Here is a 21,547-nt window from a genome sequence, read left to right as displayed (position 1 = left end):
GCGCTTCAGATCTTCATTTCTCGGTCAAGTGGGGCAGATCAAGCTGTGGCCATGGCAGTTGCAAGAGCTGAGGCATATTCCTTTATCCCAGCCATGCTCTGAGATTCTCACACTGGTAGATTTGGTGGTTGTACAGAGGCTCTGCTTTTTGCACATCTGTAGGCTGGATCACCTTATCTCTTGGTTGCCTGTGGCTCCTAAATATCCAGCAGTGGAGGTGTAAAAAGCATTTTCATCTGCTGCTAATGTCAGGAGATTTGGTAACAGCATGATGTTGTAAAGTTCTGAGAAATATGGAGAATGCTAATGATACCAGCTGTGTGTTGGGTTCAATAAGCGAGGACAGGGAGATGTTCTCAGTGACAGCCTCTCAATTCTGGAACTCCTCCCACTGTGATTTTGCCAAAATCCAAGTCTGAGCAGCTTTTGGAAACAAGTCTACCTGTAAATGAGCTAAAGCATTGGTTTTCAACTGGTGTTCTATGGCACCCTGGGGTGACTTGAGGAACATTCAGGGGAGTCCGTGGGGGGGGGGATCCTTTCATTAACTTGCAGCCCATATCTTTCTGCATTATCTTTCTCTCTGAGGAACATTCAGGGTAGCCAGCAGCTTTAACTTGCAGCCCGTATCTTCCTGAAATAAAACAGCAACAAAAACATGGCGAAACACTTTTGCAAGACTGTTTATCTTCTTAAAATCTACCCACCCCCCCAACAAAAATCCTTCCCAGCTTCAGTAACAGTTTTACACAGAGGGCTTGAGAAATGCAAGAAAAGTTCCTGGTGTGTGTTTGTGATGATATCCGGAAATGGGTTCATATCACTATCACTCCTTCGAGGGAATAACAGATAGTCCTTTATTTGGTCTTGCCAAGCTGTTGAGTACTCTCATGCAGTAGGTTCTCCCAGTTAAGTATGCATGATATGCCCCTTTATTTATTTATTTTGCTTTGCAAGTTTAAGTAGTGGCCCCTGTGGTTTGGGTGTGATGTTCTACAACATGTCTCTTCTGCTACAACTTATTCAGCATCTTCTTAATTTTTTTGTTCTTGTGAAGTCACTCCAAGGACCATCTTCGTTCTTTAAGGAAGAGGGACTTTTGATCCACAGCAACAGAGGGGACTTGTTGTTAGTGCTGAGGGCCTCATTCTATCAGATATATGGTCAGGGGCTGTCAGCAGGTGGACATAATGTCAAAGGTGGACTGGGCACCCCTCTTTGCTTGCTCTTCCTCTCTTTCCCCACCGCCAGCCCCACAAGCTCAGGGGACAGCGGGGAGGCAGAGAGCGCCTTCCCGCTGTTCCCCGACTTGGTTTGGAGGCTGGCGGTGGGAGCTGCCTGCATCCCGAAGCCTGGGGCGTGCTGAGCCACGCGCCCCGGGCTTCGGGAAGATATCTGCAAGCCTGGGGAGACCGGCGCGACTTCCCGCCGGGCTCCCTAGGCTTGCGGATAGCAGCCTGTTCTGGGGTCAGGGGAAGCTTGGGCTTTCCCCGCCCCTGCGCCTGGGGGGGGGAATAAATTTTTTTCTTTATTCCCCCCCCCCAACTAGGTGTGCCCTATGGGGTGAAAAATACGGTAACAACAACAATAATATTGGAAAATATTCTAACATTTTATTCCCTTGTAAATAAATGACCTTTCATGTCTTGACCTGAGTGTGACGTGCCTCCTGATACTTTCTTCAGAGGACGTTGGGGGCAGAATAATGGGTGTTTCAAGAGTGGTAGTTGCTGAATGGAGACAAGATGCCCTCTGTCAGTTTCCTTTAAAGATAGATAGCAGCCATTCACTGGTCCTAGGTAGTCCAAGTAAGCAACTTTTGCTGCAGTGGGTGGATTATGCAGCAACATTACTTGTGGTATATTTGAAATAAAGTGTTTATTTTCTCTGTGAAAAGGGAAACCTGTTCAGTTGCTCAACTTTTGTACGTAGAAGGTCTAATTTGTTACCTGGCTTTGATATATACTCCTTGGGGAAGACCACTCCTGCTGTGAACCCAAAAGTACCTCCTTGGAAGTAAATTCTCTTAAAGGCAACAGTGCTTCTAAGTAAATGTGCTCAAGGCTACAATTCTAGACACACTTATTAGAGAATAAGTAGAACTGAATTCAGTGGGATAAGTTGAATAAATGTGCCCGAGTTTGTGTTGCATGTCAGAATCTGGGCTGCTAGCCTTGGAAAACCTTAGGCTTCCATCCATATTGTTTCCTTGCCTGGGCAGGATATTTCTGGGGACGGATACGTTTAAGACTATGTACTAGGATACAGATGTATTGGGGCCATGTAAGCATCTAAAGATAGAAACTGTGAGCTCTTCAGGGGAGGGAACTGAGCAAAATCTGTAGGAGTGAAAATACAGTGACCTCTCTAAGAATTTCTGATGACACTGGGTTCTATTTCTGACCTTGCCATCTTACCAAGAGAGAGGGCAGTTAGTCATGAAGGCTTGTTTCCAATGATTATCATTGCCTAGACTTTTATCCCAGAAAGAGATAAATTCAAAGTAGACTGGCCATTTATGTTTCATTCCAAGCCCCTTGCCTGAGAGTGGACCTCATGAAAATGGGACTTACCGTACTTTTCGCACCATAGGACGCACTGGACCATAGGACGCACCTTGTTTTAGAGGGGGGAGAACAAGAAAAAAAATTCTCCCACTCTCTGCCCAGCGCCCCTTCCGCAAAGTGGCAGGAGGCGCTGCGCAGAGAGGGGGAGAATTCCCCCCCTCTTGTTTCCCCCCTCTAAAACAAGGTGCCATTCAGGCGGCTACCTTGGAAGCCTGGAGAGCGAGAGGGGTCGGTGCACACCGACCCCTCTCCCTCTCTAGGCTTCAGGTTCCTTTCGACCTGCTCTTTGGGGCTGGCAGGGGGAAGCCCGCCACCAGCCCCAAAGAGCAGGTCGGGGAGCAGCGGAAAGCTTCTATGGCTTCTTTAGCCCCACACGCGCTCTCCCAGCTGGAGAGGTGGTGCGCGGCTAAAGCGGCTCCTGCCATAGCCGCGTGTCACCTCTCCAGCCGGGAGAGGGTCGCGGGGCTATGGCGTCTTTGCTCCCTAGGACGCACACACATTTCCGCTTCATTTTTGAAGGGGGAAAATGCGCCCTATAGAATGAAAAATACGGTATTTCTGAGTAGATGGATATAGGATTGCACTTCAAGAGAGGTTCCCAACATTGTGTTCTCATTGTGCTGAAAGCTGCTTTTACTGTGACATACCATTGGTCCTTCTAGCTTAATATTGTTTGCCCTGACTAACAGTAGCCCTCCGGTGTTTCAGACAGGGGGCATTCCCAACCCTGCCTGGAGATGCTAGGGCTCAAAGCTGGGACCTTTGGCATGTAAAGCTGATTTTTCCCCTCTGAGCTGTGGCCCTTCTCCTTGGGTTGGTACAATGTGATGGCAGTCCTTTGTCTCTGCTAGGGTGGTTGAATTCAGTCAGTACCCTGGAAAGTCATCTCTCTCTCTCTCACACACAAAATCTTCACCTGTTGACAGAAGGTAGGAGCATGTGTGTCCCAGACTAGAACTCTGGAGAGCAGGAGCCTATACTTGTCCATGTCTTCAAATTTTAGTTGTCTCTCCTCTCCCTTAAACTTGAGATCATTTTACTTATCCTTTTATGTATATTAAGCTCCTTGCCCATTCATACTCCAGATAGGGGATTTGTGGGAACAGCCTGGGTTGTGGAGCAACTTTGAAAAAAGTCCAAGCATCTAGAAACAAGTAGCTATCATCTAAGAAGTTGATAGAAAAATTCAGTAAGGTTTAGGGCTTGCATCTAGGTTTTGGTTTTGTTTTTTCATTTGCAGATACAGTATAAAAAAGAAGCAACTCAATTCGCTGACATTAATAGTTAAAATACTCCATCCATCTTGACTTAGACTCATAAATTAATGTAGGCAACCTATATGCCCAAATATGTATCAAAATGACATTGATGATTATAAACCGTACACTCAAATGTAGAAAACTTGGTGAAATTTTCAGAGCACTGAGATGATTGGTGTTTATTCTTCCAGCCTTGTGGTGTAAGTCTCTTTGCAACCATAAAACAGTGTTAGAAATTAGCCAGGCGCATTTTGCACAGGTCCAGTTGTGACCACCTGGAGATCTCTGGATGCCAGGTTGGCCAATGACATCTCCATCTGGCTGGCCCCTCCAGCTTTCTTCAGCAGGTAAGGAGAAGAGCTTATTTATTGCATTTATATCCCACCTTTTCCTCCAAGGAGTACATGGTTCACCTCCCTCCTCAGTTAATCCCTACAAGGACCATGTAAGGTAGGTTCAGAGATTGTGACTGGCCCAAGGTCACCCAGTGAGCTTCATGACTGAGTGGGGATATGAACCCTGGCCTTCCAGGTCATAGTCCAACACTCTTAACCACTACAGCACCCTGGCTTCCTAGAGTACGTCTGCTATGGAACAGCTATATAAATTTAGTAGGCAAATAAATAAGGGGAAAGCAAAATGTCACTTAGAGAAGGATCTGAAATACTTCCCTTGAAGCTTGATTGTGTTTTATTTTTTTTTTTTACCAATAATTTTTTATTGATTTTCATTAATCATACATTCATTATACAAATAAATCCCACATATATCTTTGATTCTGCCGAGCTTCATACTTCCCTCCACCCCTTCGGTAAGTATAATATATTTTCTTACATTGCGTATTCTGTTTGTTTATCTGCTTTACCCCATGCTGTTAGAGTTAATCTAATCCTGCCAGTGTCTTTTAAGGTTTTACAATTGTCTCTTATATACACCAAAAATTTGCTCCAACTTTCATAAAACTTCTGTTCATCCTGGTCTTGTATTTTTACTGATAATCTGGCCAGTTCTGCATAATTCATCATTTTAACCTGCCATTCCATGTAGTAGGTATTACATCTGTTCTCCAATTCTGGGCCAGCATAGTTCATGCTGCCGTCGTGGCATACAGAAAAAGATTTTTATCTTTCTTTTTAATTTCCTTCCCTGTCAGTCCCAATAGAAAGGCTTTGGAGTTTTTTTGGAAAAGTGTACTTAAAAACTTTTTTAAGTTCATTATAAATTAATTCCCAGAAGCCCTTCACTTTACCATAGGTACACCACATGTGGTAGAGGTCTCCTCCCTCCGCCTCTTCACATTTCCAACATTTCTTGTTTTTCATTTTGTACATCTTTGCCAGTTTTACCGGCGTAAGATGCCACCTATATATTATTTTCCATATATTCTCCTTCAATGTCGTACAGGCCGTAAATTTCAGATTTACATTCCATAGTTCATGCCACGCGAAGCTTGATTGTGTTTTAATCTGGATTGCATTATTTGATGTTTTAATGTGTTGTAAATGGCTTTGAGATTTTTTTCTTTAAAATATAAAGTGGTATAGAAATGAAATTAATAATAATAATTGTAGAATCGTAGAGCTGGAAGGAACCCAAGGGTCATCTAGTCCAACCCTCTGCAATGCAGGAATCTCAACTAGAGCATCCATGACAGATGGCCACCCAAGCTCTGCTTAAAAACCTCCAAAGAAGGAGAGTCCACCACCTCCCGAGGGAGACTGTTCCACTGTTCAATAGCTCTTAATGTCAGAAAGTTTTTCCTGATATTTAGTCAGAATCTTCTTTCTTGTAACTTGAAGCCATTGGTTCAAGTCCTACCCTCCAGAGCAGGAGAAAACAAGCTTTCTCCCTCTTCTGTGTGATATTTTAAGATGGCTATCATATCTACTCAGTCTCCTCTTTTTTCAGGCTAAACATCATTGGCTCCTTCAAGCGCTCCTTGTAAGGCTTAGTTTCCAGGCCCTTGATCATCTTTGTTGCCCCCCTCTGCATACCTTCCAGCTTGTCAACATCCTTCTTAAATTGTGGCACCCAGAATTGGACACAGTATTCCAAGTGTGGTCTGACTAAGGCAGAATAGAGTGGTACTATTACTTCCCTTGATCTGGACACTAGACTTCTGTTGATGCAGCCAAGAATAGTGTTAGCTGCTGGATCACATTAAGCTTGTGGTCCACCAATAAACAATGAAAAATAAATAGGAACAATAAACTCTAGGGGGGGGGGAGAGGGATGTCGCCTAGACAGCCTGTTGTGGCAACTGTGACCTAGCTTTACATTGCCATTTGATGATCAGCTTGTATGTCTGAGTTTCTAACACTTTAAGGGTTTGTAGGGTCCACTTTCCTTGTCCATCTGTCGGGTCCTACATTCCAGGAATATGATTTAAGAGTGTATGAACATCTGCAAATATCAATGATTTTTCCAAATCAAAGTTAATACAAGCAATAATTTCTCGCCAGAAAGAGTCCTTGACAGGACATGCCCACATCTTTTCCTTCCAGTATGTCTTATCAGTTGCAGTATTTCAGATTTCGGCAGGGCTGGCTCCTAAAAACACTAGTCATACTCTGAGTATGGGTCTACTTAGAGTATGACTTAGTTGGATATCTTCCCATGGTGCTGGTGACGAGGAATTCCAACATTTTGTCCCATGCCTGTTTTGAAAGTCAGTAAAAGTCAGACTTCCAGTTTGTGAGAAGATGTATGTCCTCCTTTTTAAAAAGATGTCTAGTTTTGTTCCATTTCTTGGACTTTGCATTGAGCACAAATTTTCATTGAGTTCTGGAAGCTGCCTTACGTACTAGATCAGATGAACTGAAAATATTCAGAAAGTTTTTACGATTGCTCGCTACTATCATAATGGACAGCAGAGACAATAACTGAATAGAACAACGTTCAGATTTTTGGGTATTGAATTACAGTGCCATAGGAAGGCACTGGACATAGTAAAAGATCCATCGCATCCTGGTCACTGTCTCTTCGAGCTCCTGCCGTCGGGACGGAGATACAGGACGATGATGACAAGAACGAGCCGTCTCAAGAACAGCTTCTTCTCCAGAGCGATCTCGGCCCTGAATGGGAAACCTGGACTTTGAAAGTCATCTAATCTTCCTTGCTGTATTATATTATATTGTTTTAATTAGTGTTTTTATAGTTGTTCTGATTTTGAGTGGAGTGCCCTATCTGGGTGGATGGAGCAGCCAAGTAATTTCGTTGTCCCTGAGAGGGGGCAATGACAATAAAGATATTATTATTATTATTATTATTATTATTATTATTATTAATTGTTTCCCCTTAGATAAAAACAACAGCACCTTGATATACTGCAGCATTGATCATGATTCTGTGGTGTTGCTTACCTTCTCTAATCTTGGATGTACAATATATGCACAAGAATTTCCCACCTCCATCAGTTTACAGTTTAGTGGTTATCCTGCTTGCTAAAATGGAACAGATGAACACATGTGCATGCCTACTAAAGAAAACACAGCTTGCAGCAGAGTTAATTTTAGACTTCTTCTATATCCACAGCTTTGTGGAAAGGAATTCCACCAGTGACAAATATCAATGGAGTCTTTTGACCTTTGACAGTTGATCAGTTCTTGTAGGGTAGAAACCATTGTGGAATTCAGCATTGAAAAGTCAGTCATCATTTAGAATAATGAAGATATCTCCTTTTACCTTTGTGCTCTGCATAACACTGGCAGTTGCTGACCTTCACCCTACTTTTAAAGCTCAAATTGGTAGTTCTTCAATTAGCGAAAATTTTCCATGAAGTCTCTTTTTACAGAATCAGTAGCTTATCAGCTGCTGGACTTGAAGCTTTATTTTATTAAAGCCATTTATCCCCCAGTTAGCTTGGCATATTTCTATGGAAATAGAAATTCCTCCTCTTATTAGGCCAAAGGCTCTGTAGAAGCAAGGATGAGACTGTCTCAGGCTTATTCAATTGCTCATTTGTTGGATACTACTAGTTGTGACAAGACAGCTTCTGTGCTGGACATCTGCCCCTTCAGAAGATGTTGTTTTGTTGGAGGTGTTAAGAGGGTTTGGCTTGTACTCTATTGCTTTTAGCAATTCAAATGCTAAATGCAAACTCAAATTAGTGTAGGGGCATTTGGGGATTTCTGTTTACAGTATTTGTAAAGTAAAATGTCTACATGCGGTCATCCAAACTGCTTAAACTGAGAGAGTGGGAGTTCTGGATAGGTAAGAGTCTCTATTGGGAAAGATGTAGATGCCTTTATAGGGTACATGTGGTCAAAAACTCCTAGATGTCTCATAGAATCAGAGTTGGAAGGGACCCTGAGGACCATCTAGTCCAACCGCCTGCAATGCAGGAACATGCAGCTGTCCCTTATGGGGATCAAACCTGCAACCTTGGCATTGTCAAGGTGCCCTGGAAGCCGGGAGGTCGGAACTTAGTTAAATTATTGAGTTTTCCTCTGTATTTCCTCTTTGCTTATCATGCTTAGGACCAACTCTGATTGCCTTCTTAGCTCAAAGGTCAGAGGAGCTGAATATTGTTGTGGCAAGGGCTGCTGCAGAGAAGTAAGGAAGACTTGATGTCTAATGTGCTTCCTATTTCCATTTTGGATGTGCCACAATATGAATGCGTATGCTGTTGGCAGGATGGAATGGCTATATCTTAATTTGAAATTAAAAAATTCTTGAATTTCCAGAGACTTATAGCTTTGATATTAATTAATATCCCGTTCTATGCTTTTTGGGGGGTAATTTTAGCAGCAATATGACTTGTTTAACTTGAATTATTAAAATATGAAAACTGTGAAGCAACAGCAGACTTAAAATGGGAAACACACTGAATCTGAGAAATCCTTTAAATAAAACTTGCCTAAAATCAACCTGATCTATAAGGGAAGGTGTGTGCATAGATGCAGGCTTCTGTATTACATATGCAGTGTGAATGCTTAATCACATTATAATGATCATCTGGGCCTTACTGGATTTGCTGGAGTTGCCTCTATGCTAACAGAGATGCAAAGCTGGGTTGGAGCCTTTAAGTTCTTTAACCTGGGTATGGACTAGTACATATTGAAGCTTGCATTTATTGTTAAAATGGTAATGGAATTCAAGATTGAGCAGATCATGATGAAAATGAATGGCTTATACAGATACTAGTTTTATTGGTTTTTACGAACACAGCATTTTCTCATTCAAACAGCAAAGGAAATTTTAAGAATTGAGAAGCTAATGAAATTTGAAGAGCTTTTGGATCAGAAAATCAGATGTGAAAGAAAACTGTCAATTATATGCATATCATAATGCATATAGCTGGTTTTAATGTAGAGAAATGCCAGGAGAGCTTGGAGAACATGGAATTAAAATAATAAAATCATAAGGTTGGAAGAGATTCCAAAGGTGATCTAGTCCAACCTGTTGCAATTCAGGAATCTCAGCTAAAGTATCCCTGACAGATGGCCATCCAACCTCTGCTTAAAAACTTCCAATGGGGAGGCCCAGTGTTTGAAATTAGCCAGGTGCATTTTGCATTTGGCTTTTGACCACTTCTGACTAAGTGAAAATGCCTGGGCACCAGGATGGCACCTGACATCTCCACTATCTGGGGATCATTGGATCTGGACAGTTTCCACACACGAATACCCCATTCTGTAGAATTCTATCCATTACATGTTATTTGCACAGTTGGAATGAATTTCTGGAACCAGGTTGCTTTTTCTGTGCAGTATAGGCAGGAGCAGTCACCATTAAGACAAAGCAGTAGGAATAGGCCAGTATATATGTGTGGACTGTCCTTGGGTCAAGTGACTTTTCTTTTAAGTTCTCAAAGCTTTTAACCATCTCAAGGGTGTCATCTGAACTAGCCAGATGTTTAGCTAAGAGTCAATCACAGTCAGTCCTTCATTTGAAAAATAAGACTTTACAGCCATGTTGCCCAAAATGGCAACTAGACAGTCTGTTTTGGCGACTTCAACCTTGGTTCAAGGAGCCATTTGGTGAGTTTCTAACACTGGCGTGCCTCCCTGGGGTGTCCGTTCCACTGTTGAACAGCTCTTTTCGTCAGAAAGTTCTTTCTTATGTTTAGTCGGAATCTCCTTTCTTATAACTTGAATCCATTGGTTCGGGACCTACCCTCTGGAACAGCAGAAAAGAAGCTTGCTTCATTTGAAGGAGGCACAGTACAAGCTGATGTATCCTTGGTAAAAGATTAAAATAGGGCCAATGGGATACCAGCATTGGCTTGCTAGAAATCAAATTTCAGAACTAGAATTGGTTTCTCTAAACCAGGGGTGGCCAACTTCCAAGAGACTGACAGTGATCTACCCCCCTTTTAGTGGGGTTTAGATCAAAGTTGTTGAGCTTTTTTGAGGAGGAGAAAGGCCGGTTTCCTTGGGGTTCACATCAAAGTTGCTGAGCTTTTCTTTAGTGAGGATGAAAGCCCCGTTTTGGGGGGTGCAGGGCAAAAGTTTTGAGCTTTTTTTAGGGGAGCCAAACTTCTTGAGCAGCTTTGGGGGTGGGGGGAGCCAGTGATCTACCACAGACATCCAGTGATCTACCTATTGGACGTGACGGCTCTAAACTAAAGATCATGATGTAACAACATAAATATTTGAAATCACTCCCCCACTTAAAACACAAGTAATGCCGATTTAAAAAAATAACCCCAAATCCTTAAAATGACAGGTATGTGAGATCAATAGAGCAGAAGTGTAATTTAAAAAATGCTTAATTTATGTTACCTTTTGTGGAAATGTGGAACTGTTTTTCTTTCTTTTCATTTTTTTTTAAAAATATGGTTTAAAGTAAAATAAGTTATGGACTTCCGGGTTGGCACCATCGCCGAATGGCGGACTCCCTCCGAGCTTCGGAGGGAGCCTGCTCGGCAGGGGCTGGGTCCTGCCGCGCCAGTGACGCGGGGACCCCTAAAAACCATGGGCGCTGAAACCCATGGACATGGTGACTCGGCTGGCACCTTTTGAGCCCCCCCCGACCCGCGAAGGAGCCTTTTTAAAGGCTGCGGAACGGGTGACGGGGGGGTGGTGCTTTGAGTCCTCCGCTTCCCCTGCCGAGCGAAGCCGCATGCCATTCGACGGAGAGCGCTGACTTCTTCTATTGGAAATTTGGACTTAAAAGCATAACCCGTGAGTAATCGGAACTTGGATTAAAAAAGGCGAGAAATTTTTAAAGAATTCGGAACGAGTGGGGGAGGCGTAAAAAGGAAGTCAGCCCCCCCCCCCGTTGTAGAGCAGCTAAAGTAAAGGACTTAACATCTAAGATTGAGCGCAACCCTATTTTGATAAAGTTATGAAATTTCGCGATGGAAAATTATAAGACTGAGCTGGAGGAGAAAAGTGGAATTTAATCAAAAAGCAACCCCCCCCCCCGGAACCTGGGAGCGCTTTAGTTAGAGCGCCGGGAGAAGACAAGGAGAGGTTTTGACAGCTGTCAAAGAGCTGTCAAAGCAGAAGAACAAAAATGAGAACTTTGTTACGAGGACTTTGCCGGTTATATTTGTTACAAATTGGATACAAAATGTTTAAAACAAGGAATATTAAGTTACTTTGACTGGTGGACGGGATCTGGAAGGGAACTGAGTTATTACAATCCACCTAGAGGAGCCGAGGGTTATTACAAGTTGTTGGCATCGAATTTGACTGAACTTTTTATCTCCTGGGAAACTGCAGAAATGGAACACTATTTTGGCTACAGAGGTCTCCACACTAAAGTAGACAATAGACTTATCTATTGAAGAATGGAAGGGACTTGGCATCATGTTTCGTTCCTGAATAACAGAGCCTCTGCAGTGGAATTTAGAAGCTTTTGGAATTAGAACATTTGTGCAGGAAAACAGGAAAAGAAAGAGGAGAGAGATTAACAAGAACAACAAGAATAATAAGAATTGGACAAAGTTGGAAGTGGGAACATTTGGGACATCCAGATTTGAAAGGTTTAAGAAATAAAATTGGAGTTTTTACTCCCAAGTATATAAAAATCTGGATGGAAAAAATGGGCCTTTTTGAGATAGACTCCTTCCAAGATTGGACATTTAAAATTAAAGAAGACTGGTAAAGGACTATGGTTTAAATAAGTGTGGGAGCTCCAGGAAGACATCAGATGTTGATTAATATGGGGAACGCAACCAGGAAAAGGGGGAGGGAAATTTGGAATCCAAAGGGTGTAAAATCATATTTTATTTTATTATATTTTAATCTACTATGTATATTAAAGGGGGGAACGCGTGGAAGGGAATAGGTCGATCTTAGGAGATGGGAAAATATTTTTAAATTGGGTTAATGATAATAAGGTTGAAATTTGGGATAATAAATTGCTGAATTTATTTGTAAGAATTGGAATATAAGAGGGGGAGGGGAGGGGAAGTCCTGGAAAGATGTTACGGAAAATAAGATCTTAAATTTGGATTATTATTTTTTTATATATTGTTATAATTGGAAACTTTTAATAAATATTATTTAAAAAAAATTAAAGTAAAAGAAGTTATGTGGCAGGACATTCTTATCGCATGAAGTGCTTTTGCGTGTGTCTGTCCCGAATTTACTGCCTGTCATTGGCTGACCCAGAGTGAGTATTATGGGGGGAGGAAATCTCTCCATCCACTTTCTCCAATCAATGCATAATTCTGTAAACCTCTGTCTTATCTTCACCCCATACCTGCCTCCTTCCACCCCCACCCCCAATTCAGACTTTCCTTCAGCCTTTCCTTGTAGGGAAGGTGCTCCAAAGCTTTGATTGCACTGTTCTCTACCTTTTACAGCTTCATAATACCTTTTTGAGTGACTGGGATTATACATAACATTTCAGATATGGCCAGACTACAGATTTGTATAAAGGAATTATGATATTGGTTATTTTACTGGTGAGGGAGAAGACTAAGATGAGGAATTTCTCCCTGGCTGTGCCTGCTTTTTATCCAGCTTGAAGAAGGATGTGAAGCAAGACTTTGGATAACTTGTCCAAATCGTAACTCCTCACTTTGCTAGTAGTTGGCATGCTGAAACTTCATAAAGGAAGGCTATTTTTAATTTGAGGCTAGGCTACAGCCTTGAGGCAAATCATTATGTGTAGGTTTAGCGATTTTTGTTGGTACTTGCAGCTGTGAAAGAGTAGTTTGGGCTGTCCATTTGTAAATGGAAAGGCCTATTGCTGCCTGTTAAAAGTGATGAGAATAGATTGGAAATTGCATGGTGCCCCTAATTGGTTTAGGAATTAAAGAGATGCAAATTGAAATTTGAACTATAGACATAAGCTGCTAGACCTGATTGGAGCTGTGGTTCACCTAGCTTAGTCAAGTTCATCTCCTGTTGTGCCACCGCCGCCGGGCTTCACAGGGTGTCACCACTACTGCCACCACCTACCGCTGCCATCACGAGGCCTCACAGGCTGCTGCTGCTTGTGCCACTGCAAGGCCTTGCAGGTGACCACCACTGACAGCTTCTGCTGCTGCTACGAGGCCTCACAGGCTGCTGTTGCCACCTTGAGGCCTTGAAGGCTGCTGCCGCTACTGCCACCACCTCCCATCGCCACGAGGCCCCACAGGCGTCCGCTGCTACTCCACCAGCTCCTGTCACGACTGCAAGGTCTCATAGGCCGCCACTGCTTGTTTTGTGGGTTGGGGGGCAGGGAGTTTCCTCCCACTTGCAGCAGCATAGTGCCACAGACAGCTAACAAGGGACTCCAAGAATCACACACACACGAGAGCTTGATCACGGGAGCAAGGAAGCAAGTAACTTGGACGGGAAAGAGTTAAACACACAGAGAGGCATGCACAGAGAGAGCAGTAGCATCACACAGAAAACTAGTTCTCAAAGAGTTGCAGCTATTTGTAGCAATGGCAGGACACATCTAACTGGTTCTTTTCATCAGCACCTGTGGTGAGGTGAATGAATTGGTTCAGTACCAAGGGCTTCAGTGGAAATCTGTCTTAAAAAAGAGAACCGTTTAATTGAACAACATAAAATAGAAGTTTTACTATATCATTATGAAAGTTAACAATTTCATTCCATATATACTTATCTAACGTATTATTATTTTCCAAATACATATATGTTTATTTTTAACCCACTATATTTTGTATAAATGCATTCCAAATGTCAAGGTCAATTTAGCATGGGAAAAGGAGTCAAATCTATTTTTATTAAACATTATATTGCATATCTTTCTAACTGGACTAATTGTTTCCAGAGTCCATCAAACCAAATATGCTATATATGTATATTCTAAAGTTCCCCTGAACAGAAAATTAACACCAATTGTGGGCTTCCAGTATTTTATACTTGACAATAAGAAAGCGTGGTGATATAACTCCAGGTTTGGAATACCAAATCCTCCTTCATTCATTTTTAGTTGCATTTGTTGTAAAGATACCGTGATCACATTGAAAATCTGACTTGAGCTCTGAAGGTCTGCAACTAATTTGAAATATATTTTTCATTCATAATTTAACATATTATTCATGTTGTTTTCATGAACACAGCCAACTACATGCTGCAATTGATAATGCAAGTTGAGTGCAATATGCTTATCTTTTTTCCTAAAATGGTTAACACTCAAATGAGAAGAATTTAGCCATGGGGGAGAATTAATTAGTTCTTATTTAAAAACATACTGTATATACCGTATATACTCAAGTATAAGCTGACTTTTTCAGCACATTTTTTATGCTGAAAAAGCCCCCCTCGCTTTATACTCGAGTGAGGGTCCCACTTATCCAGGGGTCAGCAAACTTTTCCAACCTTTCCGAGGGGGCTTGGCTGGCGCGAGGGGAGGCGCGGCACCTTTTTGGGAGACCCCAGGGTTGGCTGCTGCGCATTCCAGAGCTGGAGTCGGGGTGGCAGCAGGTGGTGGCGTGATAGCAGCCAGGGACATGGCGCAGCCGCCAGCGGGAGCCCCTTCCCTCCTCCTCTGTGTTGTAGTTCAGCTCGACATCTTCAAGCAGCTTCCGCAAACGAGCTGCGTGTTGAACAGCGCTCTCTGGCACTGCGGATGAATGAGACACGCAGTGGTCATGGCTGGTTGGAGGCGAGAGGCGGAGCCAAGAGGACCGGGCAGGGGGAGAAGAGGCGAGGGCTTCGGCGGAGGGTGCTGTGGTGGGGCGCCGTGGCTGCGGACGGATGGGTAGCCACCCCCATCAGGCGGAAAGAGAAAGTCCTGCGAGCGCCGACCGGGGGGCCGAGGCCCGTCTTGCGCCTCCAATAACACAACTGCACGCCTGTAGTTTGGCTCTCCTTAACACACAAACACACACACACACACACAAATATCCTCTCTCTCGGTTATGCCCCGTGTGGTCTGTTGCTTGCAGAGTAAATGTTGCCAGGCTATACAATGCTGTTGGAGAAGAGGTTGAGTTGACACAAGAGCAGCTACTTGTTCACGGATGTACTGCACGGAGCCTATCACCAATGTACTTGCTTCCAAAAGCGCAGGTGGGGAAGAAAAAACAACAGAGGTGTCTAATGAGCAGGTAGGATGCTACAGGCATAAGATCAGCATGAAGATTCAAACCCAAAAGGGATTGTAGCCACAGTAAGTCTCGGCTATAGGTTGCAGTTTTAAGGTTAAGTAGGATTTGGCGACTCCTGCCAACCTAGCAGTTCGAAAGCACATCAAAGTGCAAGTAGATAAATAGGTGCCACTGTGGTGGGAAGGTAAACGGCGTTTCCATGTGCTGCTCTGGTTCGCCAGAAGTGGCTTAGTCATGTTGGCCACATGACCCGGAAGCTGTATGCCGGCTTCCTCGGCCAATAAAGCGAGATGAGCGCCGCAACCCCAGAGTCGGCCATGACTGGACCTAATGGTCAGGGGTCCCTTTACCTTTACTAGGATTTGGGGGAAAAGCAGCAGCTTACCGTATATGCTCGTACGAGTGGCAGAGGTGGGCATCTTCCACCCTAGGCTTATACTCGAGTCAATAAGTTTTCCCAGTTTTTTGTGGTAAAATTAGGTGCCTCGGCTTATATTCGGGTCGGCTTATACTTGAGTATAAGCCTAGGGTATCCCAAAAAGGTGCCGGCGTCAGCCAAGCCCCTTTGGAAAGTTTGGAAAAGTTTGCTGACCCCTGAGTAAGTGGGACCCTCACTCGAGTATAAGCCGAGGGGTGCTTTTTCAGCATAAAAAATGTGCTGGAAAAGTCAGCTTATACTCAAGTATACAGTGATACCTCGGGTTACATACGCTTCAGCTTACAGACGCTTCGGGTTACAGACTCCGCTAACCCAGAAATATTACCTTGGGTTAAGAACTTTGCTTCAGGATGAGAACAGAAATCGTGCTTCGGCGGCATGGCAGCAGCAGGGGGCCCATTAGCTAAAGTGGTGCTTCAGGTTAAGAACAGTTTCAGGTTAAGTACGGACCTCCGGAACGAATTAAGTACTTAACCCGAGGTACCACTGTATACGGTAATTCATTTGAGCTTCATTTATACTTTATTGTATGAACAAAGGGAGAAAAAGAAATAAAGCTGGTATATCAACAAGAGTTCTTGACTTTGTGATTGGGGCTATGCATAAACCATGTGGAGTTCATGTTGTTGTTATCATTTCTCACTTATAAAGCAGCCAAAGTTTCCTAAGTACTGTAGAGATATTAAAATTATAAGACAGTTCCTGCTCATAGTTCATGGCCTGATAGACACAGTACAAAAGGAATTTACCTCTTACATGGAAGAAGTCACAGTTGTCCCCAAACAGTACAATAAGTGTCAAACTGCATGCCTGTTGTCTTTCTTCACGTGCTGCTTCTTGCTCACATTCTGTTCTAATGCCAGCACACCATTCTTTGTCTATGTGGAAAGAGAACGTGGTGCTTTCTAGACATTGAGGATTGCAGCTCCCATCAGCCCATCCAACATGGCCAGTGGTCAGGGATTGTGGGAGTTACAGTCCAACAACGTCTGGAGAGCATCACCATTGACTATCCCTGCTAGACGTGTCAGGCAAGTCAAAAGGCAGAGCATTAGCCTTTCCCATGCCCCCTTTTTTTGGTTGGAAATACACCTCATTATATCTGTTGACTGATGGCTGCCAGGGCAAATAACTTAACGGGAGGGGGGGCATACTGGGTGGGAGAGGGGGGAAAGCTTTGTTGTACAAGTGGAAGTACTTTTGAAGGACTTGTGCTGATGGGGCTTGTTAGGTCAACCCCTCCCCAATGTATTTGAAAGTTCTATAAAAATGTTAAGTGTTGTTGTTAAGAAGTATAAAAAGAGTTGGGATTCTGAGGATGCAGTATTATTATTTTTTGCCAGGCAGTGCCTGTGCTTTCATTGTTTTGATTTTCTTTTGCAATGGTGGCACATAACTTCTAAATCTTGATCCCAAACTCCTCTTTTAACCATAGCCCCGTTCGAGATGGGAGTACAGTGGTACCTTGGGTTAAGTACTTACCGTATTTTTCGCTCTATAACACGCACCCGACCATAACACGCACGTAGTTTTTAGAGGAGGAAAATCCGTAGGCATGCCATCCGTACGCATTTCCTCCATAACACGCACAGACATTTCCCCTTACTTTCTAGGAGGAAAAAATAATTCGTTCCAGAGGTCCGTTCTTAACCTGAAACTGTTCTTAAGCTGAAGCACCACTTTAGCTTATGGGGCCTCCCGCTACTGCTGCGCTGCCGGAGCACGATTTCTGTTCTTATCCTGAAGCACAGTTCTTAACCTGAAGCACTATTTCTGGGTTAGCGGAGCCTGTAACCTGAAGCGTATGTAACCTGAAGCAAATGTAGCCACTGTATCATAATTAGAATAATTAGCAGTGATATCAGTTTATAATCTACTGTGTGCTTATGTCCCAGTTGCTTTCTTCTCTTTCTGGCTCAGTGCTTTAAGATCACCCAGAAATTAGCTGCCTGGCAACATAAAAGTGCAGATATTAAAATGAATTACTTTCCTTCCAAATGTTTCCATTACCTTGCTAAATTTAGACACTGGTACAGCTTTGGAATTGAGATCTCCTGGAATTTTAGCAAGAGTCAAGACAGATAATATCCAGTCTCTGCAAGCACTGGGGAAGAAAGATAGCTTTTGTGTCTGTCATCCAAATTAAACTTGCATCCAAATGCCATAAGCCACATTTCTGTGTCATTGACAAAGCTCATGATGCAAACTTTCGGTAGCTTTATTTCAGGAGTGGTTTGGTTGTTAACAAAGTGTGACTGTCTTCTCCTTAAACCAAAATTTCTAGGAGTTGCCACCAAAAATGCCTTCCTGGATTGTATATGGCCAATGAAGAAGTTGGTCTCAGCTGATTTGGTTAGTTCATACGGGGGGAAGGTACTCTTTGAAGTCCAACTTCCCTTTGCTTCAGTAATTTTAAAGTGATGGCCTCCTTTACAACCCCCACCTACGCAGAGCAAGATTTAACGTCCTTCTAAGTCTAAAATATGTGAATTCTTTAATAACAACCACTCCTCCAACAAGCATAGGCAGAATGCCTCGTAATATAATCTAAAATCTGGCAGGGAGAAATCTCCTTTTTCTTTAGCATCTAGCAATACACATAGGCCACTCCAAGCTGAAGCTTTAGCTTCTGAGCAACAGTTGGCCTTCTGCACAGCTGTACAAATGCATGTGTCTACCGTCTACCCCATATCTAGTCAAGGGACTCTATAATGTGACTCAACAGCAGTCATACCATCAAGAGCTTTTTCACCTGCACATTTCCTAATGCAAGAGTTGTCATCATTTGCCAGCAATACACTGTTGCCATTTGCATTGACTAAAATGTGCTGACTCCAGTCAAGAGGGTTAAGTGGGCACAAATTAGACATTAAGAACTGTAACACTCAGAAAACAGTGGAGGAGTTTCAGGCTCCCTGAATCAAACTAGAAAGTTGCCATACTTAAGCAAGATTTGAAAGGGAGTCTCCAGAATAGGAGCTGCCAGTTGACATTCATTTGCAGATTCGGCACTGTCTGGAACTTGAGCTCAGTAGAGCCTTGGAGTGTCTACCTAATAACTGAAAGTAATTCTCCTTTATATTTTCACATACACCATTCATCTTGTTTCATCAGTTGTGTGAGGGTCATGTCCACTCTGATTTCCCTCTGTTGAACTGATTTCTTTTTCCTTAGTGCTCCATTTAGTAATGTCACATGTCTATCTAGGTAATAGCATTCTCTCCCCCACTTTTCTATTTGTTCCTGTGTGGTTTCCCCCCCAAACACCCCAACTCTCACACACCCCTGCCAACTAAGAATCACACTTCATGCATCAGCTGGAAGTGGTTTTTCTTTCACAAAAGCTTGTGCTGCAGTATGTATGTTAGCCTTTAAAATGCTACACCGGGCTCTGCTTTAACAAATTCCACTTATTCTTAAGCCAACTTTGAGAAACACTATTTGAAGCCTGACACAATTTCCAAAATCTAAGTTTATTTGCTATTCATTATTAATTTTTATAGTCCTCCCTGCTTTCAGTCTCCAATTGATTTAACTGGAGTCCATGAGTTTTCTTGTTAAAGTTTCTCTCTGTATACTTGAAAGCTCTATAAACTTTCCTTTGTAAAGAATGAAGCTATTGTTCAAATGTAAATAAACTTTGTAAGACACTTGATTGTTATCAAATTCTCCACTATGGATTTAAAGGAAGCCTTTCCTGGGGTGGGGATAGACCGAGACCATAGCAAAAAGTTGTTTGAACTCTGAAAACAGACAGGGCTTGAGAATGAGTTCTCATTATTTTCTTGAAACCAATGCTTTCAGAACCTATTATTTCTACAACAACAAACCACGTGTATTCCAGATCCAAAAACACTGAGAGTATTGTGTGCCTATCATTTTGTTCCTATTGATATTAACAAGCTGGCAGAAGCATTACACCTACCCTGATCTTGACTATAAGCATAGAGATAAATGTATGGAGAAGCAAAGAATCTCACTTTTAACTGATTATATTAAAATACAATTTATGTTACAATAACTTAAATATGAATGGAGGAAATCACCCATTAAATGAGATGTATCTCTTCAGTTTAATGGGGTGGAGGAAGTCATCACAGTTTTAGAAGTGGAAGACCACAGTTTGTGAATGTGGATTATTGAAGATTATTGAGTAATAACCAGAGTGCATATGGCTTTAGAAATGTAGAATCTCAGTTCCCCATTTGTATTGTGGAAGATTTAGTTTAAAATACAGTGGTGCCCCGCAAGACGAATGCCTCGCTAAACGAAAAACCTGCAAGACGAAAGGGTTTTCCGATTTTTAGCGGCTTCGCAAGACGAATTTCCCTATGGGCTTGCTTCGCAAAACGAAAGCCCATAGGGAAATCTCCGGGGACAGCGGGGAACCCTCCTCCCACCGCAAGCCCCGGGAAGAGAGGAGAAGCTGCGCGCCTTCCCCTCTGTTCCCGGACCTGTCCTGAAGGCTTGCGGTGGGAGGTCCGGGAACAGAGGAGAAGGCGCGCAGCTTCTCCTCTCTTCCCGGGGCTTGCGGTGGGAGGAGGGTTTTTCCTCCCCACCGCCAACATTCAGAAGGCTGTTCTGAAGGCTGGCGGTGGGAAGAAAAGCCCTTCTCCCGCCTCCAGCCTTCAGAAGAGTTCCCCGCAGGGCTCCCCAAGCTGTGAATGTCTGCCGCGCGCGAGGGGCGCTCTGCTTAAGAGCGCCCCTCGTGCGGGGCAGCAGGCTGCTATCCGCAGCTTGGAGAGCCCTGTGGGGAAGTCCGGCAGGGCTCCCCAAGCTGCAGATGTCTGCCCCACCCGAGGGGCGCTCTGCTTAAGAGCGCCCCTCGTGCGGGGCAGCAGGCTGCTATCCGCAGCTTGGAGAGCCCTGTGGGGAAGTCAGGGCTCCCCAAGCTGCAGATGTCTGCCCCGCCCGAGGGGCGCTCTGCTTAAGAGCGCCCCTCGAGCGGGGCAGCAGGCTGCTATCCGCAGCTTGGAGAGCCCTGTGGGGAAGTCCGGCAGGGCTCCCCAAGCTGCAGATGTCTGCCGCGCGCGAGGGGCGCTCTGCTTAAGAGCGCCCCTCGTGCGGGGCAGCAGGCTGCTATCCGCAGCTTGGAGAGCCCTGTGGGGAAGTCCGGCAGGGCTCCCCAAGCTGCAGATGTCTGCCCCACCCGAGGGGCGCTCTGCTTAAGAGCGCCCCTCGTGCGGGGCAGCAGGCTGCTATCCGCAGCTTGGAGAGCCCTGTGGGGAAGTCCTGCACAGTGAAAGCAGCAATCCCTCTTGCTGTTCTGGCTTCTGGGATAGCTGCGCAGCCTGCATTCGCTCCATAAGACGCACACACATTCCCCCTTACTTTTTAGGAGGGAAAAAGTGAGTCTTATAGAGCAAAAAATACGGTAACTGTGTAATTCAGATCGCTATAAAGTTCACATCTGTTTGTATTTGTATTAAAGTGTCAGAAACATTCTGCACATGACCTCTGATTTAGTAATCAAGTACCATGAAAGCCTCCAGTTTGAGTCCAAGTTGTGAAAGTGTGTAAGAATTTACTTAAGAGGCAACAGTTTGGGATTGTAAAGATGAAATGCCACATTGTTCTGCCCAGTCCTCCTGCTCTAGTGTTTGAAACGTTCAGAATGTTCCTTTTCTGTTGTAAAGACAGAAATCCTGTTTCACTTTCAGTCACCCAAGTGGGAGGGCAGGCAGCGCAAAAGGCCATAATTGTCATTCATAGGGAACTATAGTCGGGAACCCCATTGTGCACAAACTGCCAGGTGCTTGGCAAAGAGAGAGAGCTTTTATTTTTTTAAAAGCATAATAAATATACTTCCTACTGG

The 21,547-nt window shown here is 43.7% G+C and overlaps 1 protein-coding gene across 9 annotated transcripts in view; it reads left to right on the top strand.

Moving 5' to 3' along the window:
• Positions 1–21,547, top strand: part of R3HDM2 (R3H domain containing 2) — a gene marked incomplete at its 3' end in the record, with an annotated part of 127,067 nt that overhangs the window by 736 nt on the left and 104,784 nt on the right. The window lies entirely within an intron of this gene.

Source organism: Podarcis erhardii, assembly GCF_964252035.2.
Source record: "Podarcis erhardii genome assembly, chromosome: 2".
In the NCBI taxonomy this organism is placed as follows: domain Eukaryota; kingdom Metazoa; phylum Chordata; class Lepidosauria; order Squamata; family Lacertidae; genus Podarcis; species Podarcis erhardii.
Note: the sequence above shows the minus strand (reverse complement) of the source record. Positions and strands in the feature narration are given on the sequence as shown.